The sequence below is a fragment of the Tursiops truncatus genome, unplaced genomic scaffold (assembly GCF_011762595.2).
Source record: "Tursiops truncatus isolate mTurTru1 unplaced genomic scaffold, mTurTru1.mat.Y mat_scaffold_48_arrow_ctg1, whole genome shotgun sequence".
In the NCBI taxonomy this organism is placed as follows: domain Eukaryota; kingdom Metazoa; phylum Chordata; class Mammalia; order Artiodactyla; family Delphinidae; genus Tursiops; species Tursiops truncatus.
The window spans coordinates 204,940-228,117 of NW_022983326.1; the positions used below are offsets into that span (position 1 = coordinate 204,940).

The 23,178-nt window shown below is 44.7% G+C and overlaps 1 long non-coding RNA gene across 1 annotated transcript; it reads right to left on the reverse strand.

The window, feature by feature from the left end:
• Nucleotides 1-4,444: 4,444 nt before the first annotated feature.
• LOC141277771 (uncharacterized) lies at nucleotides 4,445-16,226 on the reverse strand. Its single transcript, XR_012329585.1, has 3 exons — nucleotides 16,215-16,226; nucleotides 10,844-10,954; nucleotides 4,445-4,526 (listed from the first exon to the last, which is right to left on the reverse strand). It is a non-coding gene; the product is annotated as an uncharacterized lncRNA (long non-coding RNA).
• Nucleotides 16,227-23,178: the final 6,952 nt, after the last annotated feature.

Consider the following 23,178-nt stretch of genomic DNA (forward strand, 5'->3'; position numbering starts at 1 on the left):
CATCTCATCTCCTCATCTCCTGGTGCTCGGGTTCACCCCTCCAGCGTCTTTACTAACAGTCTCCCCACTTGGAGATGTCAGCACTGTCAACATCCTGTTGCGTACAGTTTGGAATTTGTCCAGAGGATGAAGCGGAAGGATGAGGAACAATGAGAGACAAGTCCTAGGTGTTCAGACAGGCACATGTCACTCTAATTTCCAATCAGGAAGACGAATTGACCAAAGGCTAGGGTTGCCCATGGAAACAGTATAGGGCTTGAGGAAATCCCGCTGCTTTGTGGCCAGTTCCCATAAACACAAGTTGAACAATGGAACTCAGGGGCAGTAAAATTCACGAAACTGCAGAGTTGAAAATATCCATCACTGAAAAATGTCTTGAGGAAAGTCAGAGAAAAGGACTTGTAAGCAAGGGAGAATGGCAGGAAAGGGATTTGAGGATGTAGAAAGGACTCGCCATTAAGCACAAGAAAAGGAGCTGAACATTGCCAACATTGCAGTTGGCCAAAAAGGGTGTATGCGTTTTTTTCTGTATATATTCAAGAAAAGGGCATACACTTTTTTAGCCAACCAAACAGGTGGGCACTGGAAATCAATACTACAAAAGATATCACTTCGCATCAGTCACAAGAGCCATCCTCATAAAGCGTAAACAACAGAAATGCAGGACAGGGCAACGAGAAGAGGGAGCCCTGTGAGACTTATAGTGGAAATGTATATTGCCAACGGCCATTCTGGAGAAGTGTATTGTGTTTACTAAAGCATCTAAAAAATGAGCTACAGAGCATAGGGCACTTGCACTCATGGGCGTATATCTTGGGAAAAACAAAAATCGAGAGGACACAGGCACCCCAATGTTTACCCCCTCTCTGTTTAAAAGATCCTCGACTAGGATATAACTTCAATGTCTCTGGAGGGAAAAAATGGATAGAGATGTGGTACTTAGGTAGAGTGGAATATTACTCAGCCTGGAAATCAATGAAATATGGCCAGTTGTAACAACTCCAGAGGAGTTACGTATGATCATTCTAAGTGACATAATTCAAAAAGAAAAAGACACATATCATAAGATATCACTTAACGGTGGAATCCAAAATAGCTACACATGAAATAAATTACAAAACAAAAACATAGTCAAATATGTAGAAAACACGCATAAGGCTGCTAAACGGGAAAGGTGGGGAGGGGTGAGGCATCATCCAGGAGGTTGAAATTAGCAAAGATACCATTCCAAATACCAAACTGATAATCAACAAGGCCTACACGGTAGCTAAAAGAACTGCACTCAGCACACTCAAGTCACCGGAAAAGAATATATACGACTGGTAAGAATCTGAAAACGAATTTACTGATGTCTCTCTGTACGTGAATCAAGTGGATGTACAGCAGCAAGAAACAGAGCTTTGAAAATCAGCTGTAACCAATATAGTAATAAATTGAAAAAAATAAACGACAGAGAGACAGAGAAAACCTCTTACAACTTTTCCTCAGGGACGGTGATGCAACATGGATTGAACACGTCTAGACCCACAGCAGGATGAGACATAAGGCTGGAAACTGTTCGCACTAAGAGAAATGTGAGGTTGGGTGAGGAAATGCACACCCTTTAAAGTAATACTACCTGGTGCCCATTCAATGGGTCCCAAATCTGCAGGTTCAAGGGATCTTCCTACAGCTAAAACATGCATGGAAAACCCAGAGGACTGTACACCATGTGATCGGGAGATGTGTCTAAAATGCACCTCATTTATCCTCTCCTGGTGCTCCTGTTCACCATTCCAGCCACGTTACTTAGAATCTCCCCACTTGGAGAATCAGCACATTTAAACTTCTGTTTCACACATTTTGCAAATTGTGAGGAGGATGAACGGGAAGAGGGGGAACCAATGAGAGAATAGTTGTAGGGGTTTGGACGGGCACATATCACTCTAATTTCCCATTAAGAATAAGAATTAAAAGAAGGCTCAGCCCACCTCGCTGGAGCCAAAATAGGGCCTGAAGCAATCCTGCGTGTTTGAGGCCAGCTCACAAAAGAGCAACTTAAAAAATGGAGCTCAGGGTCACTGCAATTCACAAACCTGCAGAGTTATAAATGAAAACTAACGTCCAAAATTATGTTGAGGTAAGGCAAAGAAGAGGATCTGAATGCAAGACAGAATTGCAAGAAACAGATTTCAAGAGATAGATTGGACTCGTCTTTAAAGCACATGAAAAGCGGCAGAATTTCGATAATGATGCAGTTGGCCCAAAAGGGCGTATGCGTTTTTTCCTGATTATATCCAGGAAAAAACGCATACGCACCTTATGGGCAAGGAAACAAGCAAGCAATGCAAATGTGCACAACAAAGAAGTCTCATTTCCCACTGGTCAAAAGGGCCATCCTAAAAAATTGTAAAAACCAGAAACGCAGGACAGGCCATGGAGAACAGGGAGCCTTTATACGCTGATGGGCAGTGTGTGAACTGCCGAGAGCCACTCTGGAGGAGTGTATGGTGGTTCCTAAATCATCTAAAAAACAGAGCTACAGAGCATAGGACACTTCCAATCATGGGAGTATATCTAGGGAAGTCTAAAAATCAACAAGACACAAGCACACCACAGTTTAGGGCTACTCTGTTTACAAGAACCTCAACTTCAGTACACCTTAAATATCCCAGGAAAGAGAACAATGGATAAAGAAGATGTGGTACTTATGTACAATGGAATATCTCTTCACCATGAAATCAATGTAATAAGGCTAGTAGAAGGATAAAGAGTGGATTTAGGTCCGATAATACTACTTGAAATAAGTCAAACAGAAAAAGAAACATATCATAAGATATCACTTATAGAGGGAGGGTAAATATGGCTGCACAAGAAATGAATTACAGAACAGAACAGTGTCTCACATTTAGAAAACACACTTATGTCAGCTTAAGGGGAAAGGAGAGGTGGGGTGATGCATAAAACCAGAGTTTGAAATTCGCACAGATACCGTTCAATAAACCAAATAGGTATTAGACAAGATCTACACCTTGCTCAGTGAACTGGCCTCAACACACCCTATACACCGCAGAGAAATATATCTGAGTAATAAGAATCTTAAAACCCATGTATTGATATATCTCCATAAGGGAATCAAGTGTGTGCAGAGCGGCACAAACACAGCAGTGAAAAGGAGCTAAACCCCATTATAGAAATAAATTTTAAAAACAAAACGCTGAAACAATGAAAGAGAGAAAAATTCTTACAAAATTCACTCAGGGGCTGTGATGCAACCTGGATTGACCACATATAAACCCACAGCTGGATAAGACATAAGGCTGGACACTTGGGGCTGAGAGGATTGGTGAGCTTTGGTGAGCAACTGCCGAAAGTTTAATGCAATACTTCATGCTACTCATTCCAAGGGTCCCAACACTCCAGGTTGAAGGGAATCTTCCTACAGCTAAACCATGCTTGGGAAACCCAGCGACTGGTATACCATATGATCGGGAAAGGTTTCTAAAACACACCTCATTTTTCCTCTCCTGGGGCTCCGGATCGGCATTCCAGCCACTTTACTAACAACATCCCCACATGGGGAGTCAATGCCTTTAAGTTCTGGTATCGCACAGTCTGCAGTTAGTGCGGAGGATGAATGGGAATAGGGGGAACCAGTGAGAAACTAGCTGTAGCGGTTTCAATGGGCACATGTCACTCTAATTTCACATCAGTAAGAAGAATTAACCAAAGGCACAGCAAGGTGCCCCAGAAGAAGAATAGAGCTTCAAGGAATCCTGTGGTTATGGGGCAAGATCACAAAAATAAGAGCTGAAAAATGGAGCTAAGGGCCACTGCAATTCAAAAACCTGCAGAGTTATAAAGGCCAACTATTTTCAAAAAATATATTGAGGTAAGGCTATGAAGAAGCATTGAAAGCAAGGCAGAATTGCAGGAAACCGATTTCAGGAGGTACACTGGAATTGCATTGAAAACATATGAAGAGAGTCAGAACCTCGACAATGATGCACTTGGCCAAAAAGGGCGTATGTGTTTTTTCCTGAATATAGTCAGGAAAAAACGCATACACACTTTTTGGCCAACCAAGCAAGCTTGCAAAGGAAATCTGCACTACAATGAAGTCTCACTTTCCCCTGGTCAAAAGGGCCATCTGAAAAAAGTGTAAAATCCATAAAGGCACGACAGGCCATGGAGAAGTGGGAGCCTTCTTATGTTGATGGGCGGGATGTACATTGCCAACAGCCACTCTGGAGAAGTGTATGGTGTTTCCTGAAACATCTAAAAAACAAAGCAACAGAGCCTAGGGCACTTCCACTTATGGTCCTATAGTTTAGGGAAATTAAAATCAAAAAGACACAGCCACCCCAAAGTTTGGGATGGCTCTGTTTACAAGAACGTCATATACGGTACAAGTTCAATATCGCAGAAAGTGAAAAATGGATAAAGAAGTTGTGGTACTTACGTACAATGCAATATCACTCAGCAATGAAATCTATGTCATCAGGCCCGTAGCAGCATAATGAGTGGATTAAGTACGATGAATCTAACTGAAATAAGTCACACAGAAAAAGAAACATCATAAGATATCACTAATACACGGAATGTAAACTTGGCTACAAAGGAACTGAATTCCAAAACAGAACAGGGTCTCAAATTTAGAAAACCAACTTATGCTTGCTTAAGGGGAAAGGTGAGTTGGGGTGCTGCATAAAACCAGAGATTGAAATGAGCACAGATAAAGTTCTATAAGCCAAATATGGAATAGACAAGAGCTACTCCTTGCTCAACGAAATGGACTCAACACCCCATATTCAACGCCTAGGAATATACCTGACTAGTAAGAATCATAAAAGCTATGGATTTATATATCTCTGTAAGAGAATCAAGAGTGTGTACAGCGGCATTAAAGCAGTGAAAATCAGCTAAATCCCATATTAAAAATAAATTTCTTAAACAAAACACAATGACAGTGAAATAGAGAGCAATACTTAAGTAATTCATTCAAGGCTTCTGATGCAACCTGCATTTACCATATCTACACCCAGAGCTGGGTGACACATAAGGCTGGACACTTGGGGCTCATAAGATTGGTGAGGTTCGGTGAGCAAATGCAGACCCTTTGAAGTCATATTGCATGGTACCCATTCCATGGGTCTCAACTCTCCAGGTTTAAGGGATTCTTCCTTCAGCTAAAACATGGATGTGGAACCCAGAGTATGATCCACCGTATGATCGAGAAATGTGTTCAAATGTGTCTCACTTTTCGTTCCCTGGTACTCGGGTGCAACATTCCAGACGCTTTACTAACACTCTCCTCACTTGGAGAGTGAGTGCCTTTAACCTCCTGTTTGGCCCAGTTTGCAATTTCTGCGGAAGATGAACAGGAATAGGGAGAACCAATGAGAGACTAGCTGGAGGTGTCTGGACGGGCAAATTTAACTCTCATTTCCCACAGGGAAGAGGAATAAACCAAAGGCTCAGCATGCCGTGCCGGAACCAGATTAGGGCCTGAAGCAATCCTGCGGTGTTGTGGCCAGCTCACAAGAAAGCGAGTTGAAGAAAGGAGCTCAGGGGCACTGTAATTCACAAACCTGCAGATTTATAAATGACAGCTATTGTCCGAATATATACTGAAGTAGGGCTGCCAAGAGGACTTGAATGCGGGGCAGAATTGCAGGAAACCGATTTCAGGAGGAATCGGAATTGGATTGCATTTAAAACACAGGAAAAGAGGCAGAACGTCGACAATGATGCACTTGGCCAAAAAGGGCGTATGCGTTTTTTCCTGAATATATTCAGGAAAAAACGCATACGCCCTTTTTGGCCAACCAAGCAAGCTTTCAAAGGAAATCTGCACTACAATGAAGTCTCACTTCCCCCCGGTCAAAAGGGCCATCAGAAAAAAGTGTAAAATCCAGAAAGGCAGGACAGGCCATGGAGAACTGGGAGCCTTGTTATGCTGATGGGCGGGATGTAAATTGCCAACAGACACTCGGGAGAAGTGTATGGTGTTTCCTGAAACATCTAAAAAACAAAGCAACAGAGCCTAGGGCACTTCCACTTATGGTCCTATAGCTTAGGGAAATTAAAATCAAAAAGACACAGCCACCCCAAAATTTGGGATGGCTCTTTTTACAGGAATCTCTTCTGCGGCACAAGTTAAATATCCCAGAGAGCAAATAATGGATAAAGAAGTTGCGGTACTTATGTACAACAGAATACCACTCAGCAATGAAATCTATGTCACCAGGCCCGTACCAGCATAATGAGTGGATTGAGGCACGATGATTCTAAGTGAAATAAGTCACACAGAAAAAGAAACATCATAAGGTATCACTAATACACGGAATGTGAACTTGGCTACACATGAACTGAATTACAAAACAGAACAGGGTCTCAAATTTAGAAAACCAACTTATGCTTGCTTAAGGGGGAAGGTGAGTTGGGGTGCTGCATAAAAGCAGAGTTTGAAATTAGCACAGATACCGTTCCATAAGCCAAATATGTAATAGACAAGAGCTACCCCTTGCTCAACGAAATGGATTCAACAATGAGGTATCACCTCACACCTGGTAGAATAGGCATCATTGAAAATCTACAAACAAAAAATGCTGGAAAGGGTGTGGAGAAAAGGAACCCTCTTCCACTATTGTTGGGAATATAAATTGATACAGTCATTATGGAGAACAATATGGAATTTCTTAAGAAACTAACAATAGAATTACCATATGATACAGCAATCCCAGTACTGGACATATACCCAGACAAAACCATAAATCAAAAAGAGTCATTCACCGCAATGTTCATTGCATCACTATTTACAATATCAAGGTAATGGAAGCAACCTAAATGCCCACAGACAGACGAATGCATAAAGCTGTGGTACATATATAAAATGGAATATTACTAAGCCATGAAAAGGAATGAAATTGGGTCTTTTGTAGAGACGTCGATGGATCTAGAGACTGTCATACAGAGTGAAGTAAGTCAGAAAGAGAAAAACAAATCTTGTATATTCATGCATATATGTGGAACCTAGAAAAACTGTACAGATTAACCATTTTGCAAGGCATAAATAGAGCAACAGATGTAGACAACAAACGTATGGACAACAAGGGGGGAAAGCTGTTGGGGGGGTGGTGGTGGGAGGAGTTGAGAGACTGGGATTGGCATGTATACATTTATATGTATAAAATAGATAACCAATAAGAACCTGCTGTATAAAAATATAAAATAAAATTCAAAATTAAAAAGAAATAAAATTTTAAAAATAAAACAGAAAAAACAATTATTCCCTGCACATACATGTATTTATATGAATAAATTATTTCCATGCTTATATCTGTAAATACAAAAAAGAGGAATAAAATCTACCTTGAACCAAAAACGAAAAAGAGAAAAAAACACAGAACCCACCAGTTACACAGAGGAAAACCGTATCAGGGCACTTGCTCCAGTTGTAAACAATTCTGAAGTTGGTCAGTGGTGGGGAATCGTCTCCCATTCAGCCAGCAGCCCCCACGCAACAAGCGTCCTCATTGCAAAGCTGGGGCACCGTGCCGAGGCATCTGTGAGTAAACGTGAGCTGAGCCCCAGGCCAGTTGCTGCTGAACTATTCCCACCCGTCCCAGGTAAAACACCTGAATATATACAAGGACTTGAAAGCCTAGAGGAAGGGCCATAGAGCCACACGAGTGACAGCATGCCGGCCGACTTGGTGCCTGCAGGCCAGCCAGGATGGTCCTGGCCCTGGGTGCTCTTCTGGAAGATTTCCATTTCCCTGCCTGAGATACCCGTCCTGTCCCTGCCCCCACTGCTTTTTTCCTTCCTCACCTCTGCCCAGGGAGAAATTCCAACAGCAGGTATGGGTGACACATCCTCTTCTTTAGCAGGTGGCAGCCTGGCAACTGCTGCAGAAAGTCCAGCAGAGCTCCACTCACACTGGGCCACCCACAAAGCCGTGGCCTCTCACTCCCTCCCACCAGCCCAGCCCCGAGACTGCTGACAGGGCAGAGAAAATGGCGTCAGGCACGGCTGCAGGGGCTCTTGCTGCCTGGAGTGGTATTTATATTGATCTCAACCCAGGCACACCTGGGGAGGGCTGGCCGGCACGGTAAGGCTGCCCAGGTCAGCCAATCATCACCCCTCAGGGGCTCACAGTTGCAGAAAATGGAACTTGCTGAACCGGCCAGGTCCAAGGAACAGGTGTGGGCTCCTGAGAGTCAGGATAGACAAGGGGCTGCAGCTTTGGCTTGTTTTCTAATCATTTTATCTGGCCCATGAGTGGGAGACAACTTCAAGAAAACCCTCTCCTAATGAGAGGAACCCAGGAGTCAGGGAGAGGAGGGGTGGGTGGTGGTTGGAGACAGAGGCCTGGTGCCCCGGGTGCAGTGGAAGTCTCTGGAAGACCAGGTGGAGGGAGGCCTCACGGAGTGATGCCCAGGGTCACAGACCTGTCGCAGCTGCTGTTTGTTAGTTCAAGTCCTGCTCTGAGGTGCTCTGTGTCAGCTCTGAGCGACAGGTGAGCTGGGGGTGCTCTGCAATGAGGGCTATGTGCACGGTTCCTGTGTGCCCAGCCCTGCCACGGTACCTGCAAGGGTAGCTCTGTATCCTGGGAGGGGCCTGACCACGAGAGCCCTGTGGGCTCGGGTGGGGGTGGGGTACCTGCCCAGGTGAGCTCCATATTCTGGGATTGGTCTGACCACGAGAGCCCCATGGGCTGCTGGGGACCTGGTAAAGGATGTCAGGACAGTCAGTGAAGCCACCGAGGATATACCTCCAGTTGCTCCTAATTCCTACACCCTGCTGGTCATTCTACCAACCACCAGGACATGGTATTCTGTATTAGTCTTCAATGATGCCTTCTTTTGTATTCCATTAGTCCCAGAGTCACAAGAAATTTTGGCTTGTGAGTGGCAGGACTCAACATACAACTAAAACAATACTTCCGGGCCGTCTGGCCCCAAGGGTGCAAAAATTCCCACACCATCTTTGGGGAAAGCTTAGCTAAAGACCTAAAAGTTCTACCTCTGGAAAAGGAAACCCTCCTTCAATATGCAGACGACATTCTGATCACCAGCCCTACTAAGGAGGCCTCTGAACTACCAAGCCAATAAAGGATAGAAGTTGTCCAAGAAAAAGCTCAAATATCACAGACTGTGGTGACCTGCCTGGGCTTCATTCTCACAGAAGGTCAGAGAAGCCCATCCCAGGAAAGGGAAGAAACCATTTTCAGCCTTACCCCTTTCTAAAACTAGAAGACAGCTTAGGGGTTCCTGGGGAGGCCAGGGTTTGCTGCTTCTGGATCCCTAACTACAGTCTACTAGCTGGGCCTCTATATGAAACACTGAAAGGAAAAGATGATGATCCTTTTGAATAGAATCCAGAAGTGGCCTTTCAAGAATGGAAAGAGCAGTCAATTCAGACCCTTGCCCTGGAACTCCCTAATTTAGCTAAACCCTTTGACCTTTACATTCCCGGTGAAAGGTGAATCGCCATTGGAGAATTAGTGCAAAAACTGGGACCACTTGAAATGGAACAATGCAAGAATGCCATCCAGGTAGGATAAACTACGGTCACCAAGGGGCTTGGCCCACTGCCACATCTGGCCAAGATACTGGCGGTATCTAAAAACCTGGAAATCAGCAGCCCAAAAGGCCACCTCCCTCCTAAGGGAAAAGGACCCCACGTGGTGATCCTAACCACCAACCATGCCCTGAAGTTGCAGGGTTCGCTCCGTGGGCACACCGACCTCGAGTGAGGAGGCCCTCCAACTCCAACATCCAGAGAGATAACCGGGGGCAACAGGGCACCATGACGACTCGTGTGAACATCACTTGACCTGGAGTTTCTCTCATAAAACAACAAGAGTGTGTCCCAAAAGAGTAGACTACTGCTTGCAGGACTTACTGCACCCAGAGGGGAGCTAATAATCTTGGCGGGGGAACAGTATACCACACTGTCACCATAGAAAAGCCTACAGACACCGTGATGATGGTGGCCAATAAGACCGGCTGGACTCCTGTTTACTTCAAAAGGCTGTTGACTCAGTAGCCATCATGGTCCTTGATCACCACTGACCCTGGACTGTCTGGGAGTTGAGCGGGCAGGGCTCTGACACCTGGTGCTGTTTGTACGTTAATTCAGGGGCCTAATTGAAGAAAGCGCAGACTACTGGTCAGAGCATCTAGGCTGGCAGAAACGGTCAGCCTAAGGTGGCCGAACAAATGTGGGGCGGGGTGAAACCGGCCCCCACAGCGTCTCTGCACATCTCTTTCCTGGACCCTTAAAGGTCATTAGAATCTATAACACTTCCAATGCTGGTGCTCAGGTGGACGAGCAGGGAGGCAGGGGTCCTGGGGACAATCAACGTCACCGGGAGGCTGCTGGGGAGAAGCTCTGACCCTCGCCCCAGGGTATGAGGGCTCCCAACTCAGCACTCAGCAGTTACAGAAGAAGGGTCTGCACCCTCAGCACTCCAAGAATGAGGAACGGGACAAAAGGCAGAGGAGGGGTTTGTCCCCAGCAAAGCCCATTAAAAATCCCTGGGAGATAAAAATAGAATCTGGGCAATAAAGTCAAGTCTAACCTTTTTTATCCTTTGTGCTTTGTCTAATTTCACGTGCTCCTAGGGTCCCGCATGCAGAGGTTCCACACCCGGCACTTCAGACCAGATTTCCTAGTGCAGAATGGCTGGGTCGACACCTCAGCTCCTGGGGCCCAGTGCAGACTCCACGATATAGAGCCTGAGCTACAGCCAACCCGGCCCTCGGGAGCTCCGCCGCCTCCCTCCCTCCCACTGACTCTGACAGGATCTCTACACAGCAGCCCAGCCCACAGCCCACGGGGTAGTGCATGCTCTCACCTCTCCATTCTCTGATCAAAATATAAAGTTTCCTTTGCTTGTGAACCAAACTCAGTCTCGATCTGTTGGCCCCAATGACACTGGGCAGGGGGACACTTGTTGGGGTCCACTCTGGAGGATCAGTAACAGAAATTGAGACTATTGTAACCTCAATGAACAGATGTGTGGGCCAAACTGTAGTTAACATAGAACAGTGTATAAGGCTCGGGTAAAATAAGATGTTTTTAACACTTCCATTTGATATTTCCATCACTTTTTATAAGCAAGTTCAGTGAAAAGGTTTGTCTTATTTGTCAGGTCAATATTAGAGAAACGAAGTGATTTCTTTCCAAGGATGTACATCTAATAATCTTGGTTAAACCTTCAATCTTGTTTTAAATGCTTTTCCATTGAAAATGATACCTCTCTTTCAGCTCCCCCATTTCTGAGAAGTATAAAATCTTATAATTTATTATTACCAAAGGGGAAAGGTGGGAGGAGGGATAAATTAACAGTTTGGAATTAACACATACACACTGCTATGTATAAAATAGATCATCAACAAGGAACTACTGTATAGCACAGGGAACTACACTCAACATTTTGCAATAACCTATAAGGGGAAATAATCTGAAAAAGAATAGATATTTTTATTGACATCATCTATCAGTGACAGTTAAAGTGTAGCCTAAGGGAAGCTGGTGTTGAGTGCTTCTGACCCTGAAGACTTCAATCATCTAAAGTTTGGACTCTGCCTACTTCCCAAGGCCCTTAATGAACATATGTGTAGCCGTAGCTTAAAAACTTCCCCAGTTTGGGTTTCGGGGAGACACTGATTTTGAAAAAGCCCTGGTGTTCTCCTTACATGAATGGGACTCTTCCTACTGCTAAAACATGTCTGTCACACCCAGAGGATGGTATACCGTCTGATCGGGAAGAGTTTGGTAAAGACATCTCATCTCCTCATCTCCTGGTGCTCGGGTTCACCCCTCCAGCGTCTTTACTAACAGTCTCCCCACTTGGAGATGTCAGCACTGTCAACATCCTGTTGCGTACAGTTTGGAATTTGTCCAGAGGATGAAGCGGAAGGATGAGGAACAATGAGAGACAAGTCCTAGGTGTTCAGACAGGCACATGTCACTCTAATTTCCAATCAGGAAGACGAATTGACCAAAGGCTAGGGTTGCCCATGGAAACAGTATAGGGCTTGAGGAAATCCCGCTGCTTTGTGGCCAGTTCCCATAAACACAAGTTGAACAATGGAACTCAGGGGCAGTAAAATTCACAAAACTGCAGAGTTGAAAATATCCATCACTGAAAAATGTCTTGAGGAAAGTCAGAGAAAAGGACTTGTAAGCAAGGGAGAATGGCAGGAAAGGGATTTGAGGAGGTAGAAAGGACTCGCCATTAAGCACAAGAAAAGGAGCTGAACATTGCCAACATTGCAGTTGGCCAAAAAGGGTGTATGCGTTCTTTTCTGTATATATTCAAGAAAAGGGCATACACTTTTTTAGCCAACCAAACAGGTGGGCACTGGAAGTCAATACTACAAAAGATATCACTTCGCATCAGTCAGAAGAGCCATCCTCATAAAGCGTAAACAACAGAAATGCAGGACAGAGCAACGAGAAGAGGGAGCCCTGTGAGACTTATAGTGGAAATGTATATTGCCAACGGCCATTCTGGAGAAGTGTATTGTGTTTACTAAAGCATCTAAAAAATGAGCTACAGAGCATAGGGCACTTGCACTCATGGGCGTATATCTTGGGAAAAACAAAAATCGAGAGGACACAGGCACCCCAATGTTTACCCCCTCTCTGTTTAAAAGATCCTCGACTAGGATATAACTTCAATGTCTCTGGAGGGAAAAAATGGATAGAGATGTGGTACTTAGGTAGAGTGGAATATTATTCAGCCTGGAAATCAATGAAATATGGCCAGTTGTAACAACTCCGGAGGAGTTACGTATGATCATTCTAAGTGACAGAATTCAAAAAGAAAAAGACACATATCATAAGATATCACTTAAAGGTGGAATCCAAAATGGCTACACATGAAATAAATTACAAAACAAAAACATAGTCAAATATGTAGAAAACACGCATAAGGCTGCTAAACGGGAAAGGTGGGGAGGGGTGAGGCATCATCCAGGAGGTTGAAATTAGCAAAGATACCATTCCAAATACCAAACTGATAATCAACAAGGCCTACACGGTAGCTAAAAGAACTGCACTCAGCACACTCAAGTCACCAGAAAAGAATATATACGACTGGTAAGAATCTGAAAAAGAATTTATTGATGTCTCTCTGTACGTGAATCAAGTGGATGTACAGCAGCAAGAAACAGAGCTTTGAAAATCAGCTGTAACCAATATAGTAATAAATTGAAAAAAATAAACGACAGAGAGACAGAGAAAACCTCTTACAACTTTTCCTCAGGGACGGTGATGCAACATGGATTGAACACATCTAGACCCACAGCAGGATGAGACATAAGGCTGGAAACTGTTTGCGCTAAGAGAAATGTGAGGTTGGGTGAGGAAATGCACACCCTTTAAAGTAATACTACCTGGTACCCATTCAATGGGTCCCAAATCTGCAGGTTCAAGGGATCTTCCTATAGCTAAAACATGCATGGAAAACCCAGAGGACTGTACACCATGTGATCGGGAGATGTGTCTAAAATGCACCTCATTTATCCTCTCCTGGTGCTCCTGTTCACCATTCCAGCCACGCTACTTAGAATCTCCCCACTTGGAGAATCAGCACATTTAAACTTCTGTTTCACACATTTTGCAAATTGTGAGGAGGATGAACGGGAAGAGGGGGAACCAATGAGAGAATAGTTGTAGGGGTTTGGACGGGCACATATCACTCTAATTTCCCATTAAGAATAAGAATTAAAGAAAGGCTCAGCCTGCCTCGCCGGAGCCAAAATAGGGCCTGAAGCAATCCTGCGGGTTTGAGGCCATTTCACAAAAGAACAACTTAAAAAATGGAGCTCAGGGTCACTGCAATTCACAAACCTGCAGAGTTATAAATGAAAACTAACGTCCAAAAATATGTTGAGGTAAGGCAAAGAAGAGGATCTGAATGCAAGACAGAATTGCAAGAAACAGATTTCAAGAGATAGATTGGACTCGTCTTTAACGCACATGAAAAGCGGCAGAATTTCGACAATGATGCAGTTGGCCCAAAAGGGCGTATGCGTTTTTTCCTGATTATATCCAGGAAAAAACGCATACGCACTTTATGGGCAACGAAGCAAGCAAGCAATGCAAATGTGCACAACAAAGAAGTCTCACTTCCCACCGGTCAAAAGGGCCATCCTAAAAAATTGTAAAAACCAGAAATGCAGGACAGGCCATGGAGAATAGGGAGCCTTTATACGCTGATGGGCAGTGTGTGAACTGCCGAGAGCCACTCTGGAGAAGTGTATGGTGGTTCCTAAATCATCTAAAAAACAGAGCTACAGAGCATAGGACACTTCCAATCATGGGAGTATATCTAGGGAAGTCTAAAAATCAACAAGACACAAGCACACCACAGTTTAGGGCTACTCTGTTTACAAGAACCTCAACTTCAGTACACCTTAAATATCCCAGGAAAGAGAACAATGGATAAAGAAGATGTGGTACTTATGTACAATGGAATATCTCTTCACCATGAAATCAATGTAATAAGGCTAGTAGAAGGATAAAGAGTGGATTTAGGTCCGATAATACTACTTGAAATAAGTCAAACAGAAAAAGAAACATATCATAAGATATCACTTATAGAGGGAGGGTAAATATGGCTGCACAAGAAATGAATTACAGAACAGAACAGTGTCTCACATTTAGAAAACACACTTATGTCAGCTTAAGGGGAAAGGAGAGGTGGGGTGATGCATAAAACCAGAGTTTGAAATTAGCACAGATACCGTTCAATAAACCAAATAGGTATTAGACAAGATCTACACCTTGCTCAATGAACTGGCCTCAACCCACCCTATACACCGCAGAGAAATATATCTGAGTAATAAGAATCTTAAAACCCATGTATTGATATATCTCCATAAGGGAATCAAGTGTGTGCAGAGCGGCACAAACACAGCAGTGAAAAGGAGCTAAACCCCATTATAGAAATAAATTTTAAAAACAAAACGCTGAAACAATGAAAGAGAGAAAAATTCTTACAAAATTCACTCAGGGGCTGTGATGCAACCTGGATTGACCACATATAAACCCACAGCTGGATAAGACATAAGGCTGGACACTTGGGGCTGAGAGGATTGGTGAGCTTTGGTGAGCAACTGCCGAAAGTTTAATGCAATACTTCATGCTACTCATTCCAAGGGTCCCAACACTCCAGGTTGAAGGGAATCTTCCTACAGCTAAACCATGCTTGGGAAACCCAGCGACTGGTATACCATATGATCGGGAAAGGTTTCTAAAACACACCTCATTTTTCCTCTCCTGGGGCTCCGGATCGGCATTCCAGCCACTTTACTAACAACATCCCCACATGGGGAGTCAATGCCTTTAAGTTCTGGTATCGCACAGTCTGCAGTTAGTGCGGAGGATGAATGGGAATAGGGGGAACCAGTGAGAAACTAGCTGTAGCGGTTTCAATGGGCACATGTCACTCTAATTTCACATCAGTAAGAAGAATTAACCAAAGGCACAGCAAGGTGCCCCAGAAGAAGAATAGAGCTTCAAGGAATCCTGTGGTTATGGAGCAAGATCACAAAAATAAGAGCTGAAAAATGGAGCTAAGGGCCACTGCAATTCAAAAACCTGCAGAGTTATAAAGGCCAACTATTTTCAAAAAATATATTGAGGTAAGGCTATGAAGAAGCATTGAAAGCAAGGCAGAATTGCAGGAAACCGATTTCAGGAGGTACACTGGAATTGCATTGAAAACATATGAAGAGAGTCAGAACCTCGACAATGATGCACTTGGCCAAAAAGGGCGTATGTGTTTTTTCCTGAATATAGTCAGGAAAAAACGCATACGCCCTTTTTGGCCAACCAAGCAAGCTTGCAAAGGAAATCTGCACTACAATGAAGTCTCACTTTCCCCTGGTCAAAAGGGCCATCTGAAAAAAGTGTAAAATCCATAAAGGCACGACAGGCCATGGAGAAGTGGGAGCCTTCTTATGTTGATGGGCGGGATGTACATTGCCAACAGCCACTCTGGAGAAGTGTATGGTGTTTCCTGAAACATCTAAAAAACAAAGCAACAGAGCCTAGGGCACTTCCACTTATGGTCCTATAGTTTAGGGAAATTAACATCAAAAAGACACAGCCACCCCAAAGTTTGGGATGGCTCTGTTTACAAGAACGTCATATACGGTACAAGTTCAATATCGCAGAAAGTGAAAAATGGATAAAGAAGTTGTGGTACTTACGTACAATGCAATATCACTCAGCAATGAAATCTATGTCATCAGGCCCGTAGCAGCATAATGAGTGGATTAAGTACGATGAATCTAACTGAAATAAGTCACACAGAAAAAGAAACATCATAAGATATCACTAATACACGGAATGTAAACTTGGCTACAAAGGAACTGAATTCCAAAACAGAACAGGGTCTCAAATTTAGAAAACCAACTTATGCTTGCTTAAGGGGAAAGGTGAGTTGGGGTGCTGCATAAAACCAGAGATTGAAATGAGCACAGATAAAGTTCTATAAGCCAAATATGGAATAGACAAGAGCTACTCCTTGCTCAACGAAATGGACTCAACACCCCATATTCAACGCCTAGGAATATACCTGACTAGTAAGAATCATAAAAGCTATGGATTTATATATCTCTGTAAGAGAATCAAGAGTGTGTACAGCGGCATTAAAGCAGTGAAAATCAGCTAAATCCCATATTAAAAATAAATTTCTTAAACAAAACACAATGACAGTGAAATAGAGAGCAATACTTAAGTAATTCATTCAAGGCTTCTGATGCAACCTGCATTTACCATATCTACACCCAGAGCTGGGTGACACATAAGGCTGGACACTTGGGGCTCATAAGATTGGTGAGGTTCGCTGAGCAAATGCAGACCCTTTGAAGTCATATTGCATGGTACCCATTCCATGGGTCTCAACTCTCCAGGTTTAAGGGATTCTTCCTTCAGCTAAAACATGCATGTGGAACCCAGAGTATGATCCACCGTATGATCGAGAAATGTGTTCAAATGTGTCTCACTTTTCGTTCCCTGGTACTCGGGTGCAACATTCCAGACGCTTTACTAACACTCTCCTCACTTGGAGAGTGAGTGCCTTTAACCTCCTGTTTGGCCCAGTTTGCAATTTCTGCGGAAGATGAACAGGAATAGGGAGAACCAATGAGAGACTAGCTGGAGGTGTCTGGACGGGCAAATTTAACTCTCATTTCCCACAGGGAAGAGGAATAAACCAAAGGCTCAGCATGCCGTGCCGGAACCAGATTAGGGCCTGAAGCAATCCTGCGGTGTTGTGGCCAGCTCACAAGAAAGCGAGTTGAAGAAAGGAGCTCAGGGGCACTGTAATTCACAAACCTGCAGATTTATAAATGACAGCTATTGTCCGAATATATACTGAAGTAGGGCTGCCAAGAGGACTTGAATGCGGGGCAGAATTGCAGGAAACCGATTTCAGGAGGAATCGGAATTGGATTGCATTTAAAACACAGGAAAAGAGGCAGAACGTCGACAATGATGCACTTGGCCAAAAAGGGCGTATGCGTTTTTTCCTGAATATATTCAGGAAAAAACGCATACGCCCTTTTTGGCCAACCAAGCAAGCTTGCAAAGGAAATCTGCACTACAATGAAGTCTCACTTCCCCCCGGTCAAAAGGGCCATCAGGAAAAAAGTGTAAAATCCAGAAAGGCAGGACAGGCCATGGAGAACTGGGAGCCTTGTTATGCTGATGGGCGGGATGTAAATTGCCAACAGACACTCGGGAGAAGTGTATGGTGTTTCCTGAAACATCTAAAAAACAAAGCAACAGAGCCTAGGGCACTTCCACTTATGGTCCTATAGCTTAGGGAAATTAAAATCAAAAAGACACAGCCACCCCAAACTTTGGGGTGGCTCTTTTTACAGGAATCTCTTCTGCGGCACAAGTTAAATATCCCAGAGAGCAAATAATGGATAAAGAAGTTGCGGTACTTATGTACAACAGAATACCACTCAGCAATGAAATCTATGTCACCAGGCCCGTACCAGCATAATGAGTGGATTGAGGCACGATGATTCTAAGTGAAATAAGTCACACAGAAAAAGAAACATCATAAGGTATCACTAATACACGGAATGTGAACTTGGCTACACATGAACTGAATTACAAAACAGAACAGGGTCTCAAATTTAGAAAACCAACTTATGCTTGCTTAAGGGGGAAGGTGAGTTGGGGTGCTGCATAAAAGCAGAGTTTGAAATTAGCACAGATACCGTTCCATAAGCCAAATATGTAATAGACAAGACCTACCCCTTGCTCAACGAAATGGATTCAACAATGAGGTATCACCTCACACCTGGTAGAATAGGCATCATTGAAAATCTACAAACAAAAAATGCTGGAAAGGGTGTGGAGAAAAGGAACCCTCTCCCACTATTGTTGGGAATATAAATTGATACAGTCATTATGGAGAACAATATGGAATTTCTTAAGAAACTAACAATAGAATTACCATATGATACAGCAATCCCAGTACTGGACATATACCCAGACAAAACCATAAATCAAAAAGAGTCATTCACCGCAATGTTCATTGCATCACTATTTACAATATCAAGGTAATGGAAGCAACCTAAATGCCCACAGACAGACGAATGCATAAAGCTGTGGTACATATATAAAATGGAATATTACTAAGCCATGAAAAGGAATGAAATTGGGTCATTTTGTAGAGACGTCGATGGATCTAGAGACTGTCATACAGAGTGAAGTAAGTCAGAAAGAGAAAAACAAATCTTGTATATTCATGCATATATGTGGAACCTAGAAAAACTGTACAGATTAACCATTTTGCAAGGCATACATAGAGCAACAGATGTAGACAACAAACGTATGGACAACAAGGGGGGAAAGCTGTTGGGGGGGTGGTGGTGGGAGGAGTTGAGAGACTGGGATTGGCATGTATACATTTATATGTATAAAATAGATAACCAATAAGAACCTGCTGTATAAAAATATAAAATAAAATTCAAAATTAAAAAGAAATAAAATTTAAAAAATAAAACAGAAAAAACAATTATTCCCTGCACATACATGTATTTATATGAATAAATTATTTCCATGCTTATATCTGTAAATACAAAAAAGAGGAATAAAATCTACCTTGAACCAAAAACGAAAAAGAGAAAAAAACACAGAACCCACCAGTTACACAGAGGAAAACCGTATCAGGGCACTTGCTCCAGTTGTAAACAATTCTGAAGTTGGTCAGTGGTGGGGAATCGTCTCCCATTCAGCCAGCAGCCCCCACGCAACAAGCGTCCTCATTGCAAAGCTGGGGCACCGTGCTGAGGCATCTGTGAGTAAACGTGAGCTGAGCCCCAGGCCAGTTGCTGCTGAACTATTCCCACCCGTCCCAGGTAAAACACCTGAATATATACAAGGACTTGAAAGCCTAGAGGAAGGGCCATAGAGCCACACGAGTGACAGCATGCCGGCCGACTTGGTGCCTGCAGGCCAGCCAGGATGGTCCTGGCCCTGGGTGCTCTTCTGGAAGATTTCCATTTCCCTGCCTGAGATACCCGTCCTGTCCCTGCCCCCACTGCTTTTTTCCTTCCTCACCTCTGCCCAGGGAGAAATTCCAGCAGCAGGTATGGGTGACACATCCTCTTCTTTAGCAGGTGGCAGCCTGGCAACTGCTGCAGAAAGTCCAGCAGAGCTCCACTCACACTGGGCCACCCACAAAGCCGTGGCCTCTCACTCCCTCCCACCAGCCCAGCCCCGAGACTGCTGACAGGGCAGAGAAAATGGCGTCAGGCATGGCTGCAGGGGCTCTTGCTGCCTGGAGTGGTATTTATATTGATCTCAACCCAGGCACACCTGGGGAGGGCTGGCCGGCACGGTAAGGCTGCCCAGGTCAGCCAATCATCACCCCTCAGGGGCTCACAGTTGCAGAAAATGGAACTTGCTGAACCGGCCAGGTCCAAGGAACAGGTGTGGGCTCCTGAGAGTCAGGATAGACAAGGGGCTGCAGCTTTGGCTTGTTTTCTAATCATTTTATCTGGCCCATGAGTGGGAGACAACTTCAAGAAAACCCTCTCCTAATGAGAGGAACCCAGGAGTCAGGGAGAGGAGGGGTGGGTGGTGGTTGGAGACAGAGGCCTGGTGCCCCGGGTGCAGTGGAAGTCTCTGGAAGACCAGGTGGAGGGAGGCCTCACGGAGTGATGCCCAGGGTCACAGACCTGTCGCAGCTGCTGTTTGTTAGTTCAAGTCCTGCTCTGAGGTGCTCTGTGTCAGCTCTGAGCGACAGGTGAGCTGGGGGTGCTCTGCAATGAGGGCTATGTGCACGGTTCCTGTGTGCCCAGCCCTGCCACGGTACCTGCAAGGGTAGCTCTGTATCCTGGGAGGGGCCTGACCACGAGAGCCCCGTGGGCTGGGGTGGGGGTGGGGTACCTGCCCAGGTGAGCTCCATATTCTGGGATTGGTCTGACCACGAGAGCCCCATGGGCTGCTGGGGACCTGGTAAAGGATGTCAGGACAGTCAGTGAAGCCACCGAGGATATACCTCCAGTTGCTCCTAATTCCTACACCCTGCTGGTCATTCTACCAACCACCAGGACATGGTATTCTGTATTAGTCTTCAATGATGCCTTCTTTTGTATTCCATTAGTCCCAGAGTCACAAGAAATTTTGGCTTGTGAGTGGCAGGACTCAACATACAACTAAAACAATACTTCCGGGCCGTCTGGCCCCAAGGGTGCAAAAATTCCCACACCATCTTTGGGGAAAGCTTAGCTAAAGACCTAAAAGTTCTACCTCTGGAAAAGGAAACCCTCCTTCAATATGCAGACGACATTCTGATCACCAGCCCTACTAAGGAGGCCTCTGAACTACCAAGCCAATAAAGGATAGAAGTTGTCCAAGAAAAAGCTCAAATATCACAGACTGCTGGTGACCTGCCTGGGCTTCATTCTCACAGAAGGTCAGAGAAGCCCATCCCAGGAAAGGGAAGAAACCATTTTCAGCCTTACCCCTTTCTAAAACTAGAAGACAGCTTAGGGGTTCCTGGGGAGGCCAGGGTTTGCTGCTTCTGGATCCCTAACTACAGTCTACTAGCTGGGCCTCTATATGAAACACTGAAAGGAAAAGATGATGATCCTTTTGAATAGAATCCAGAAGTGGCCTTTCAAGAATGGAAAGAGCAGTCAATTCAGACCCTTGCCCTGGAACTCCCTAATTTAGCTAAACCCTTTGACCTTTACATTCCCGGTGAAAGGTGAATCGCCATTGGAGAATTAGTGCAAAAACTGGGACCACTTGAAATGGAACAATGCAAGAATGCCATCCAGGTAGGATAAACTACGGTCACTAAGGGGCTTGGCCCACTGCCACATCTGGCCAAGATACTGGCGGTATCTAAAAACCTGGAAATCAGCAGCCCAAAAGGCCACCTCCCTCCTAAGGGAAAAGGACCCCACGTGGTGATCCTAACCACCAACCATGCCCTGAAGTTGCAGGGTTCGCTCCGTGGGCACACCGACCTCGAGTGAGGAGGCCCTCCGACTCCAACATCCAGAGAGATAACCGGGGGCAACAGGGCACCATGACGACTCGTGTGAACATCACTTGACCTGGAGTTTCTCTCATAAAACAACAAGAGTGTGTCCCAAAAGAGTAGACTACTGCTTGCAGGACTTACTGCACCCAGAGGGGAGCTAATAATCTTGGCGGGGGAACAGTATACCACACTGTCACCATAGAAAAGCCTACAGACACCGTGATGATGGTGGCCAATAAGACCGGCTGGACTCCTGTTTACTTCAAAAGGCTGTTGACTCAGTGGCCATCATGGTCCTTGATCACCACTGACCCTGGACTGTCTGGGAGTTGAGCGGGCAGGGCTCTGACACCTGGTGCTGTTTGTACGTTAATTCAGGGGCCTAATTGAAGAAAGCGCAGACTACTGGTCAGAGCATCTAGGCTGGCAGAAACGGTCAGCCTAAGGTGGCCGAACAAATGTGGGGCGGGGTGAAACCGGCCCCCACAGCGTCTCTGCACATCTCTTTCCTGGACCCTTAAAGGTCATTAGAATCTATAACACTTCCAATGCTGGTGCTCAGGTGGACGAGCAGGGAGGCAGGGGTCCTGGGGACAATCAACGTCACCGGGAGGCTGCTGGGGAGAAGCTCTGACCCTCGCCCCAGGGTATGAGGGCTCCCAACTCAGCACTCAGCAGTTACAGAAGAAGGGTCTGCACCCTCAGCACTCCAAGAATGAGGAACGGGACAAAAGGCAGAGGAGGGGTTTGTCCCCAGCAAAGCCCATTAAAAATCCCTGGGAGATAAAAATAGAATCTGGGCAATAAAGTCAAGTCTAACCTTTTTTATCCTTTGTGCTTTGTCTAATTTCACGTGCTCCTAGGGTCCCGCATGCAGAGGTTCCACACCCGGCACTTCAGACCAGATTTCCTAGTGCAGAATGGCTGGGTCGACACCTCAGCTCCTGGGGCCCAGTGCAGACTCCACGATATAGAGCCTGAGCTACAGCCAACCCGGCCCTCGAGAGCTCCGCCGCCTCCCTCCCTCCCACTGACTCTGACAGGATCTCTACACAGCAGCCCAGCCCACAGCCCACGGGGTAGTGCATGCTCTCACCTCTCCATTCTCTGATCAAAATATAAAGTTTCCTTTGCTTGTGAACCAAACTCAGTCTCGATCTGTTGGCCCCAATGACACTGGGCAGGGGGACACTTGTTGGGGTCCACTCTGGAGGATCAGTAACAGAAATTGAGACTATTGTAACCTCAATGAACAGATGTGTGAGCCAAACTGTAGTTAACATAGAACAGTGTATAAGGCTCGGGTAAAATAAGATGTTTCTAACACTTCCATTTGATATTTCCATCACTTTTTATAAGCAAGTTCAGTGAAAAGGTTTGTCTTATTTGTCAGGTCAATATTAGAGAAACGAAGTGATTTCTTTCCAAGGATGTACATCTAATAATCTTGGTTAAACCTTCAATCTTGTTTTAAATGCTTTTCCATTGAAAATGATACCTCTCTTTCAGCTCCCCCATTTCTGAGAAGTATAAAATCTTATAATTTATTATTACCAAAGGGGAAAGGTGGGAGGAGGGATAAATTAACAGTTTGGAATTAACACATACACACTGCTATGTATAAAATAGATCATCAACAAGGAACTACTGTATAG